Raw genomic sequence first — 12,642 nt, forward strand, 5'->3', positions numbered from 1 at the left:
AAGCATATGATAAACGGTAGTGTTAATGGGAACAAATTTATCTTGACGTTTATTGACGATTCAATTCATCTAATTTGGGTAGAGAGTTGCAGCCTATGTTTTTTCTGTACGAAAACTAAGGGAGATTGGTGTAGATTACTGAAGGTTTGGTCCCTTTATTAATCTTGATTGATGGGTATTTATAGTGACCCTTGGTTGGTGGTGTCAAACATATGGTATGGTTATTCGTAGGTTAATGGGTTAAATAGATATGATAATAAAATCTTGGATTTCTTTTTGATATGTTATGTTAACCTATTAGAGGTCTTGTCTATACATTACAGTTGATTAGAAAGTGTTTAGAGGATGCAAGCTCCTTGGAGGTTTCAGTAGACAGAAAATGCCCAAAATTGTTTCTAATAAAAAACTGACAATTTTCAAAGATTATTCTTCGGAGGTATAACAAGTGGAAACCTCACTCAGGCCAATAAAAGAAACCAAAGGTGCTATACCTCATATATGGTCAAAAACATATTCATTACTTGGTTGTGGGAGCCTTGACATTTGATTTTACCTGTGGACAGAAGAAAAGGTTTGAGGCTAACTAATATTTATATATATTATAACAAACTGGTGGAAAATAAGATGAGCAATTCACATGGACATCTCTTTCTTTTCAAAGTTAATCCTCAGCTTATCATAAGGGCAAGGATAACTTCAACTCTGAGAGTGCAATCAGTCATAACATCAAGTTGTTAGGGGATATTTGACTTAGAAAGCGTTAATCATACAAACATACAAATTAGAGCAGTCAAATCTATGGATGGCATGTAAGAAAGCGCATCAGCTAACTAAGTTCCATGTGCGAAAAAAGTCATGAAAATGACACCACCTGTAGTTCACCTAATCCATAGGTTTGGTAGTTATCTCATGTCAAATGGAAATGCACCAGCTTAGCCCATCTGCGGCACCCAGCCGAATAATGAGTTAGGCCTAACTTGAAACTAAAATCTAAAGTCAAGAAATCACACACCATTTATCTGCAATAAGTATCTCGCCGACAGAGATGCTTTGAGTTTTCAATGTGTTAAATGTTGAAAAAGATTCAGCCTTTCATTCTCATTGTTTTTTCATTTTCCTTTCACCATGGGAGGTTGATTCATGATCACTCATGTGTTCATATTTAGTTAACTTTGTGTGATATCGAATTGAGAAGACAAAGAAAGTAGGGTACCCAAAAAAATTCTTAGTAGCTTTGGTAAGAATTTAATTTTGGCATAACGCTAAAATTAACCCCTTTACGTTTATAAAAATGTTCATTTGGCCCCTATTCTCTTTTTTTTTTGAGTATTTTGGCTCTCAACGTCTCATTTTAGGGGAAAAAGACCCATAATGTTTCACTCATAGTCATTTTAACCCTTATCTTTTATTCAAGAGCATTTTAGCCCGACGACATTTTATTTTAGGTAAAAAAAACTTAACATTAATCGTTTGTTAACTAATGGTTTCCATTGTCCCAAAATGAAACGTTGGAGGCCAAAATGTTCCCCAAAAAAAAAGAATAGTGATCAAAATGATTATTTTGACACACATTGGGTGCTAATTTTAATATTATGCATTTAATATTTCACCTCTTAGTTTTCTTCTTTCAGAGTCACTTGTTCGATAAGATTATTCTAGTACTTAGAGGATTAACTAGCGGTATATTTTATTATTCACACAATATGATTTTTCACCAAACATTTATTATTTATTGAGACTTTTTCATCGGATTTTGAAGTTTTATACATTTGAAACGTTGGGATATTATTTATATGAGATATTAAATATTGTTTTTGTTAGGTATGGCTCATAAATATACCAGTAAAGAGGACAGGAGATGGAGCGGAGTGAGCGAACATCAATTGTCCTTACAAAGAAAGTCTCGTTGTGGGGTTACGAATTATGTGGGTTGGGGGTGCGGGGGCGCAGCCCCCGTGGTACGGTACAGGTTTGATTTTATAATTATGTACTAGGGTTTTCTATTATAAATAGAGATGTAACCTAGACCTAAAATATCATTGAATAAAACTTCTAGCGCCGCCTAGGCACCGAGGACGTAAGCACATTGCCGAACCTCGTAAAATTCTCGTGTTCTTTCGTTTTCTTTACCCGTTTTGTTAACAATTGGTATCAGATGTCAGCAGCAAAATTCGAAGTCGCGAAATTCGATGGTCAGGGTAACTTCGGATTATGGCAAACGAGGGTGAAGGATCTATTGGCGTAGCAAGGGATCTTGAAGGCTTTGCGACCTACAAAGCCGACGTCGATGGATGATGAAGATTGGGAAGAATTGCAGCAGCGAGCGGTAGGAACCATACGATTATGCTTGGCGGACGAGGTCATGTATCACGTCATGCATCTATCGTCTCCAGACGAAATTTGGAGGAAGTTGGAAAGTCAGTTTATGTCCAAATCCTTAACGACAAAACTGTATCTGAAGCAGCGGCTGTATGGGCTGAAGATGCAGGACGATCACGATTTGGCGCAACACGTGAATGTCTTCAATCAAATCGTTTCTGATCTGGCTCGGCTTGATGTGAAAATTGAGGATGAAGACAGAGCGATGATTCTGTTGTGTTCGTTGCCGCCCTCTTACGAACACATGGTGACTACTCTTACATATGGGAAAGAGACTATCAACGTTGAGGAGATTACTGCAGCCTTGTTGGCTCACAACCAGCGGAAGCAGAATGCAGGGGAAAGCTCTCAAGCCGATAGCTTATATGTCAAGGGTAATCGAGATCGTGGACGGAAGCCAGAGAAGGCAGGGTCCGGGAAGCAGAATTCCAGATCCAAATCCAGGGATAAGAAGATGATTCACTGTTACAAGTGCAAGGAGGCGGGACATATGAAGCGAGACTGTCCGAAGTTGAAAAAGCAGACTGATGAGAAGCGTGATGGCTCATCCAAGTCTGTGAACGTGGTCGAGGATGATACTTCTGATTGCAGTGAGGGTGATATGCTTTCTATTTCAACGACACAATTGATGGATGCTTGGATTCTTGATTATGGATGTTCTTATCACATCACGCCAAATAGGGAATGGTTTTCGACATACAGGCCGGTTAATTCTGGTTCAGTTTATTTGGGTGATGATCGATGTTGCAATATTGTTGGTATTGGTGATGTCAGAATTAAGATGCATGATGGCTTCGTTCGGACGTTGAGTGGTGTTCAACATATCCCAGACTTGAAGAAGAATTTGATTTCCTTGGGCACTTTGCACAAGAATGGTTTTATCCCTAAGGCTGACGAGGATAGGGAAACCATTCGGATTGTTAAAGGAGTATTGATTGTGATGAAAGGCAAGATGACTGCAGGGAATATCTACAGATTGTTAGGGAGTACCGTTGCAGGTGGAGTTCACTCTGTTGAGTCCTGTGATGATACGACAAAATTGTGGCATATGCGCCTTGCTCATCTTAGTGAACGTGGTATGGCAGAATTACAGAAGAGAAACTTGTTGCATGGTGTCAAAAGCTGTAAGCTCGATTTTTGCAAGTATTGTGTTCTTGGTAAACAGACTAAAGTCCGTTTCAAGACTGCGAAGCACACAACTCAAGGGATTCTTAATTATGTGCATTTTGATGTATGGGGGCCTTCCACGACATCGTCTTTGGGTGGATCTAGGTATTATGTTATTTTTATTGATGATTTTTCACGGAAAGTTTGGGTGTATTTTTTGAAACAGAAATCTGAAGTTTGTGAGAAGTTCAAGCTGTGGAAAGCTGAGGTAGAAAACCAAACAGGACGGAAAATCAAGTGTTTGCGGTCTGACAATGGTACGGAGTACATAGATTCACAGTTCCTACAATTCTGTAAGGAGCATGGGATTCAGAGGCATTTTACAGTGCGCAAGACACCACAACAGAATGGTGTTGCGGAACGAATGAACAGGTCGTTGAATGAAAGAGCCAGATGTTTACGGTTGAATGCGGGGCTTCCCAAACACTTCTGGCCTGAGGCTGTTAACATGGTGTGTTACCTTATCAACAGATCGCCAAGGGCATCGCTGGCTAGGAAAGTTGCAGAAGAGGTATGGACTGGTCATGATGTTAGTTTTGATAACTTACAGATTTTTGGTTGTCCTGCTTATGTGCATGTACCTGCTGATGAGAGATCCAAACTTGATGCAAAATCAAAGGAGTGCATTTTTCTGGGTTACAAGAAAGGTGTCAAAGGATTCAAGTTATGGGATCCAGTTGCGAAGAAAGATGTGATTAGTAGAGATGTCGTTTTTGATGAACAGTCCATGTTGCAGCAGAAGCAAGACACGACAGTGGTAGATTTCGAGCAGTTTCCAGTTGAGAAACCAGAAACTTCTCAATCGACTTCTGGTGGTTCCACTACGGATGATTTGCAGGATTATAGTCTCGCCAGAGACAGGGTGAGATGGACGAATATAAAGCCTCCGAACAGATTGGGTTTTGAAGACTTGGTATCTTTTTCACTTACTGTTAGCAGTGATGATCCAGTTACTTTTCATGATGCCGTTACTAGTCAGGAAAACGATAAGTGGATGGCAACCATGGTTGAGGAGATGGAGTCTTTGAATCACAATCGCATATGGGAGTTAGTTCCCCTTCCTGAGGGTAAGAAGCCGATTGGTTGCAAATGGGTGTATAAGAAGAAACCAGCAGTAACAGAAAAAGAGGGGGAGAAGTTCAAGGCTCGTTTGGTAGCGAAGGGTTTTTCACAGCAGAAAGGAGTTGATTATGATGAAATCTTTTCTCCTGTGGTCAGGCACACTTTAATCCGAGCAGTACTTGCATTGGTGGCTAGTTGGGATTTGCATTTAGAGCAGATGGATGTTAAAACTGCTTTTTTGCATGGTGATTTAGAGGAGCAGATCTACATGCGGCAACCTGAAAGTTTCACTCAACCTAGAAACGAGCATTTAGTTTGCAGATTGAAGAAATCTTTGTACGGGTTGAAACAGTCTCCGAGACAGTGGTATAAACGGTTTGACTCCTATATGATCAAGATTGGCTACAAACGATGTGAGTATGATTGTTGTGTCTATGTTAAGAGCCTTGATGATGGTTCTTTTATTTTTCTATTACTGTATGTTGATGATATGTTGATTGCTGCGAAGAACATGAATGATGTTATCGGTTTGAAAACTTTATTGAGTCAGGAATTTGATATGAAAGATTTAGGTGCTGCAAAGAAAATTCTTGGAATGGAAATTTTTAGGGACAGAGACTCAAGGAAACTACGGCTATCTCAATGGGGTTATGTTGAGAAAATGCTAGAAAGGTTTGCGATGAGAAGCGCGAAACCAGTTAGCACTCCATTGGCGAATCACTTTAAGCTCTCATCAGAACAGTGCCCTAAGACAGATAAGGAAGCTGAAGATATGGCAAAGGTTTCGTATTCTAATGTTATTGGCTGCTTGATGTATGCGATGGTATGCACTCGTCCTGATTTAGCTCATGCTGTTAGTCAAGTTTGTAAGTACATGTCTAAACCTGGTAAGCAACATTGGGAAGCAGTCAAGTGGATCTTTCGATACTTAAAGGGTACTGTGGGACATGGAATTGTTTTTGGCAGTCAGCGGGATAATCCTTTGGTTGTAGGATATGTGGATTCAGATTATGCAGGTGACTTGGATAATAGAAGATCTACGACAGGGTATGTGTTTACTCTTGGTGGAGGGCCTATTTATTGGAAGTCTACTGTTCAATCTGTCGTGGCACTATCTACAACTGAAGCTGAATACATGGCAGCGGCTGAAGCTGCAAAAGAAGCTTTATGGCTTACTGGTTTAGTGAAGGAGTTGGGTGTTCAACAAGGTGGAGTTCAGTTGCTTTGTGATAATCAAAGTGCTATTCACTTGGCTAAGAATCAAGTGTATCGTGATAGAACTAAACATATTGATGTAAGGTTCCACAAGATCAGAGAGTTGCATCTGGAGAGGTTTTGTTTCAGAAGGTACATACTGATGAGAATGCCGCTGATATGTTCACCAAGCCAGTTACGACAGACAAGTTCAAGCATTGCTTGGACTTGTTGAATGTTTCGAGTTGTTAAAGAAGCAAGGTAACCCAACCCACATTGAAGTTTCCAAGGGGCAGGATATTCGCCAAGGTGGAGATTTGTTAGATATGGCTCATAAATATACCAGTAAAGAGGACATGAGATGGAGCGGAGTGAGCGAACATCAACTGTGCTTACAAAGAAAGTATCGTTGTGGGGTTACGAATTATGTGGGTTGGGGGTGCGGGGGCGCAGCCCCCGTGGTACGGTACAGGGTTGATTTTATAATTATGTACTAGGGTTTTCTATTATAAATAGAGATGTAACCTAGACCTAAAATATCATTGAATAAAACTTCTGGCACCGCCTAGGCACCGAGGACGTAAGCACATTGTCGAACCTCGTAAAATTCTCGTGTTCTTTCGTTTTCTTTACCCGTTTCGTTAACAGTTTTGACATGCATTATTTTATAAATTTATGAAAATTTATTTTAAGGTGTTATGATTTAATTAATTTTCATCAGTGTAATCTTCGAGATTTGGTTGTAACCACCATTAAGTCAGGTCTAGAGGTTACATTTAGTGATATCAAGTCACATGTTTGAACTCTAGGACAGTAAGGCCTGTGAAAAAAGTTGAATTTGGAATGATTTTTGTATGCAACAAAAATATTTTGAGGATTATGAGAAAAGTTTTCAAAAAGACAATACTAAAATAATTTTCTAATATATATTATTTTTATATGAAATTCCAGTATCAAATTTAATTTGAGAATTTATTTTAATAGGTTGTAGAGACTCCCGATATAATGATATAACTAACGGTATTGGATGTATTCTTGCATGCGACTGTGAAAATATTAGACTTGAGACAACAGAGGCAATGAATAGAATTGATAAAGGGTTAAGAGGATCAACAGAGAAAGTGAATACAATTGATAAAGACGTGCCAAAATGGCCATTTGAGAAATTATTGGGGGCCGATTTTTGCATTATGTCTTTTAAATTAAGCGTACATTTGTTTTAAAAAGTAGGACACGTTCTCCCCTCAAAGGATTGTTTCAAGTACCTAGGGTCTATGATACATAAAGATGGGGGGTGTAGATGGTGACGTTACACACCGTATAAAGGCGGGATGACTAAAGTGGAGGGCTGCTACTGGAGTTTTGTGTGACAAGAAGATGCCTCTAAAAATTAAAGGAAAATTTTATAGAATGACAATAAGACCAGCGCTGCTGTATGGATCAGAATGTTGGGCAATCAAGAAGGATCACGTAAGGAGGATGGAGGCCGCAGAAATGAGAATGCTTTGATGGGCATGTGGTAGGACTCTGTGGGACATGACACCAAACTCTGCTATTAGGATGTCCTTGGGGGTGGTGCCTGTATCCGAAAAATTGAGGGAGGGAAGACTACGGTGGTTTGGGCATGTCCTTAGCCGACAATCGTTGGATGCGATCAGGAGGGTAGAGTCAATTACAGTAGACGGTGCCAGAAGGAGAGGACGACCAAGGCGGAAGTGGGAAGACTGCTTGAGATCTGATTTGAAGGATTTAGCCCTTACGGAGGACATGACCTCTGATAGGAAAGCATGGAGACTTAAGACCAGGGTAACCGAGTAGTGCGGGTCACATCCATAGGGTGTACCATCTGTCTTCTTTTAATGCCTTTGTAGTAATTTCCATGACTTCTACTTTTTAAACGTTTCTATCATTGGAATTTATGAAGGCTTTGAACTAGGGTAGCGGATTAGTGTTGCCTTAGTTTAGGTTTTAACCCATTTGACTTTATTCCTTCTCGTAGCTTGCTATCGTTGACTTATGTGTATCCTTCTCTTCATGTTTCCTATTTTTAAATTTAGTCGGGTCTTACGTTTCTGTCTATATGCAGAGATTTTTTTACGCAGGGATTTATTTGCAGGGATTACATCCCATTACAGACGCGTATATGAAGACTGTTCAACTATGTATTTATTTTATTTATTTATACATGCATTGCATTGTATCTTTATTTTTAATTTTTTGACTGCCGGAGGACTTCCACGGAAGCTGCTCTCAACCATGCGTTAGGGGCAGCCTACTACCCTACCTCCCCCTTACTCCATTGCATATGAGATTAGGGTTTTGTTGTTGTTGTTAAAAAATATAATTTAATTTTTTTTTATTTTAATTAACTTATTTTTTATTCAAAATTATCGAAGATAATATAAATGAATATAATAATAAGTAATTGGTCAAGTGTAAAAAAATCATATTAGGAATAATTATGATTACCTGAAGAATTAGTTTTCATGGATATGGAAATTATTCAATTACTCTTGTTGAGAGTTGAACTCAAGACCTCCCGCTTACTAAACAGGTGCTCTAACCAACTGAGCTACAAGAGCTAATTACAATAATTTAATATATCATCTTAGGTGACATATATGTTTCACGTTATCATCTTGATTGACATGGATCATGTCACATCTTCGTCTTAGAAGATGTGGTACATATGATAAATATGACCTTGGGTGTCGTAGTATGTCATGTCATTAATTTAATACATGTGGAAATATTACGTCAGCATCATGTGTTAACAATTAGTCAACTAACGATTTTTATCTAGAAGTTGTCATTTTGACCAAAAATTAAAATGTTTAAGGACTAAGTGCTCCCAAAAAAGAATGTGTCAAAATGACTATTTGGGCAAACATTAGGGGACTATTTTTTGCATTATGCCTTTAAAATTAAATTTACATTTGTTTTAAAAAATAAATTATGTTTAACTAAAAAAAATATAATTCAATTAATATTTTAATTTACTTATTTTTTATTGAAAATTATTGAAGATAATATAAATGAATATAATAACAAGTAATAGATTAAGTGTAACAATTCATATAAGGAATAATTATGATTATCTGAAGAATTTAATTTTCATAGATAAAAATATTATCCAATGCTCTTGTTGGGAGTTTAACTCAAGACATCCCCGCTTACTAAACGGGTGCTCTAACCAACTGAGCTACAAGAGCTCATTACAATAATATAATATATCATCTTGAGTGACATATATGTTTCACGTTATCATCTTGAGTGACGTGGATCATGTCACATCTTTGTCTTAGATGATGTGGTATATACCATAATTATGACATTGGGTGATGTAGTATGTGTCATGTCAGTAATTTAGCACATGTGAAAATGTCACATTAGCATCATGTGTTAACATTTAGTCAACTAACGATCCAAAAGTGCTTCAAAAAAAGAATATGTGTCAAAATGACCTTTTGGAAAAATATCGGGGAACTATTTTTTGCATTATACCTTTAAAATTAAGCTTACATTTGTTTTAAAAATAAATAAATTATGTTTAACTCAAGAAAATATAATTCAATTTATATTTTAATTAACTTATTTTTTCATTGAAAATTATTGAAGATAATATAACTGAATATAATAACAAGTAGTTGATCAAGTATAAAAATTCGTATCATGAATAATTATGATTACCTAAAGAATTAATTTTCATGGATAAGAATATTATCCAATGCTCTTGTTGAGAATTTAACTCAAGACCTCCCCGCTTACTAAACGGGTGTTATAACCAACTGAGCTACAAGAGCTAATTACAACAATATAATATATCATATTGGGTGCACTACAACAAAACTGGCTTTTTGCGGCGTTTTTTTTAACCTATAGTGGTGTTTTTATTTCCGCAAAAAACAACTGCCATGTTATAACAAATGCTGCAAAAAGCGCCGCTGAAAATAGAGCCTCTAAAGTTCGCGGCGTTTGTTAACGAAAAACGCCGCAATAGGTAACGATATATAGCGGCGTTTGTTAAAGAAATGCCGCAATAGGTGCTGATATTTAGCGGCATTTGTCTTAAAAACGTCGCAATAGGTGTTGAGATTTAGCGGCGTTTTTTTGATGCAAACACCACAATAAGTTTTGATATTTAGTGACGTTTTTTATCCAAATGCCGCTAAAAATATGGTATTTAGATGCGTTTTTAGGATACAAACATCGCGATAGGTCTAGTATATAGCGGCGTTTTTAGGATACAAGCGTCGCTAAAGGTCTTGTATATAACGGCGTTTTTAGGATACAAACACCGCTAAAGGTTGGTATATAGCGGCGTTTTTATATAAACGCCGCAATAGTTGTTAATATTTCACAACGTTTTTTAATACAAACGCCGCTAAATGTATGATATATTACGGCGTTTTTGTTACAAACGCCGCTAAATAACACATAATTTAAGCAATTAAAAAATTATTATCGATTACCCCAAATATGTTTTTTCAACCTGTTCCATTATCCAACAAACATGACAACAATAACATCAAACTCTATATCAATAACAAGCAACATCAAATCTTGTATAATAAATAAAAGTTTTCATCACTGTAATATAAGTACAGTTAAATACGGTTCAGTAACATTAACATAATGCTGATAACATAAATAAGACTATGATGGTGGATTTTGAGGTTGAGTTTTCTGTATCATCTGTATCATATCATTGAGTCGTTTTTCAAATTCTTCACATCTCTACTGATATGTTGCTTCTCTCTCTGTTGCCGCTGCTTCCCTTGCTTCATTTTCCGCTTTCATGTTAGCCATTTGTTGATCCATATCAACCAACTTTTGTTTTAAACGACTAACTTCTAATTGGGAAGATTGAGACTGTAATGACGTGTATTGCGATGAACTGAATCCAAAATATTTGGTGGGAGTAACAAATGATCCTTGACAGCGCACCCGACCATATCTTTCAGGACCCAAAACTATTTCGGAGCACAACATACCAACCGTCATCCATTGGATCGTGACAATAAAATACTTATTTCACTTGTGAAGAAAATACATATGGTTCATCCATCAAACGTTGACCCGTGTGAATTAATCGAGAGAAATTCACCATTGTAAACCTGAATTTATCTCTTTTTATGTATCTGTTTACATCAACCCAGTCACACCGAAACAACACAACCTTTCATTTTCCATAATAATCTAACTCAATAATGTCCGTAAGATTTCCATAATAATCGACCTCTCCCTCTTGCGGATTATTGTCCCTCACACGTGGCATATATGTTTCATGTTATCATCTTAAGTGACGTGGATCATATCATCTTCGTCTTAGATGATGTGGCAAATACCATAATTATGACCATGGGTGACGTAGTATGTGTCATGTCAGTAATTTAACACATGTGGAAATGTCACATCAGTATCATGTATTAAAAGTTAGTCAACTAACAGTTTCCATCCAGAAGTGGTCATTTTGACCAAAAATTAAAATGTTTAAGGACTAAGTGCTCGCAAAAAAGAATATGTGTCAAAATGGCCATTTGGGCTAAATTTGAGGGACTAATTTTTTCATTATCCCTTTAAAACTAAGCTTACATTTGTTTTAAAAAATAAATTATGTTTAACTCAAAAAATATAATTCAATTTATATGCTGTTTACTTTTTTTATTGAAAATAATTGGAGATAATAAAAATGAATATAAAACAAGTAATTGATTAAGTGTAAAAATTCTTATCAAGAATAATTATGATTAAGAACTAATTTTCATGGATTGCTCTTGGTGAGAGTTGAACTCAAGACCTCCCGCTTACTAAACAGGTACTCTAACCAACTGAGCTACAAGAGCTAATTACAATAATTTAATATATCATCTTAGATGACATATATATTTCATGTTATCATCTTGAGTAACGTGGATCATGTCACATCTTCCTCTTAGATGATGTGGTACATATAATAATTATGACCTTGGGTGACGTAGTATGTGTCATATAAGTAATTTAACACATGTGAAAATGTTACATCAGTATCATGCATTAAAAGTTATTCAACTAACAGTTTTCATCCAGAAGTGGTCATTTTGACCAAAAATTAAAATGTTTAAGGACTAAGTGCTCGTAAAAAAGAATATGTGTCAAAATGACCATTTGGGCAAAAGTTGAGGGACTAATTTTTTCATTATGCCTTTAAAACTAAGCTTACATTTGTTTTAAAAAATAAATTATGTTTAACTCAAAAAATATAATTCAATTTATATGTTGTTTACTTTTTTATTGAAAATAATTGGAGATAATAAAAATGAATATAAAACAAGTAATTGATTAAGTGTAAAAATTCTTATCAAGAATAATTATGATTGCATGAAGAACTAATTTTCATGGATAAGAAAATTATCCAATTGCTCTTGTTGAGAGTTGAACTCAAGACCTCCCACTTACTAAACAGGTGCTCTAACCAACTGAGCTACAAGAGCTAATTACAATAATTTAATATATCATCTTAGATGACATATATATTTCATGTTATCATCTTGAGTAACGTGGATCATGTCACATCTTCGTCTTAGATGATGTGGTACATATAATAATTATAACCTTGGGTGACGTAGTATGTGTCATGTCAGTAATTTAACATATGTGAAAATGTCACATCAATATTATGCATTAAAAGTTATTCAACTAACAGTTTTCATCCAGAATTGGTCATTTTGACCAAAAATTAAAATGTTTAAGGACTAAGTGCTCGCAAAAAAGAATGTGTCAAAATGACCATTTGGGCAAAAGTTAAGGGACTAATTTTTTCATTATGCCTTTAAAACTAAGCTTACATTTGTTTTAAAA

At 36.3% G+C, this 12,642-nt stretch overlaps 3 non-coding genes across 3 annotated transcripts; all 3 read right to left on the bottom strand.

Annotated features, from left to right (window-relative positions):
* Window positions 1–8,310: 8,310 nt before the first annotated feature.
* Window positions 8,311–8,384, bottom strand: TRNAT-AGU. The gene has a single exon. It is a non-coding gene; the product is annotated as a tRNA-Thr (tRNA).
* A 3,190-nt stretch (window positions 8,385–11,574) lies between these two features.
* TRNAT-AGU lies at window positions 11,575–11,648 on the bottom strand. Its single transcript has one exon. It is a non-coding gene; the product is annotated as a tRNA-Thr (tRNA).
* A 553-nt stretch (window positions 11,649–12,201) lies between these two features.
* TRNAT-AGU lies at window positions 12,202–12,275 on the bottom strand. The gene has a single exon. It is a non-coding gene; the product is annotated as a tRNA-Thr (tRNA).
* Window positions 12,276–12,642: the final 367 nt, after the last annotated feature.

Source organism: Hibiscus syriacus, unplaced genomic scaffold (genome assembly GCF_006381635.1).
Source record: "Hibiscus syriacus cultivar Baekdansim isolate YM2019G1 unplaced genomic scaffold, ASM638163v2 tig00014213_pilon, whole genome shotgun sequence".
NCBI classification, from domain to species: Eukaryota; Viridiplantae; Streptophyta; class Magnoliopsida; order Malvales; family Malvaceae; genus Hibiscus; species Hibiscus syriacus.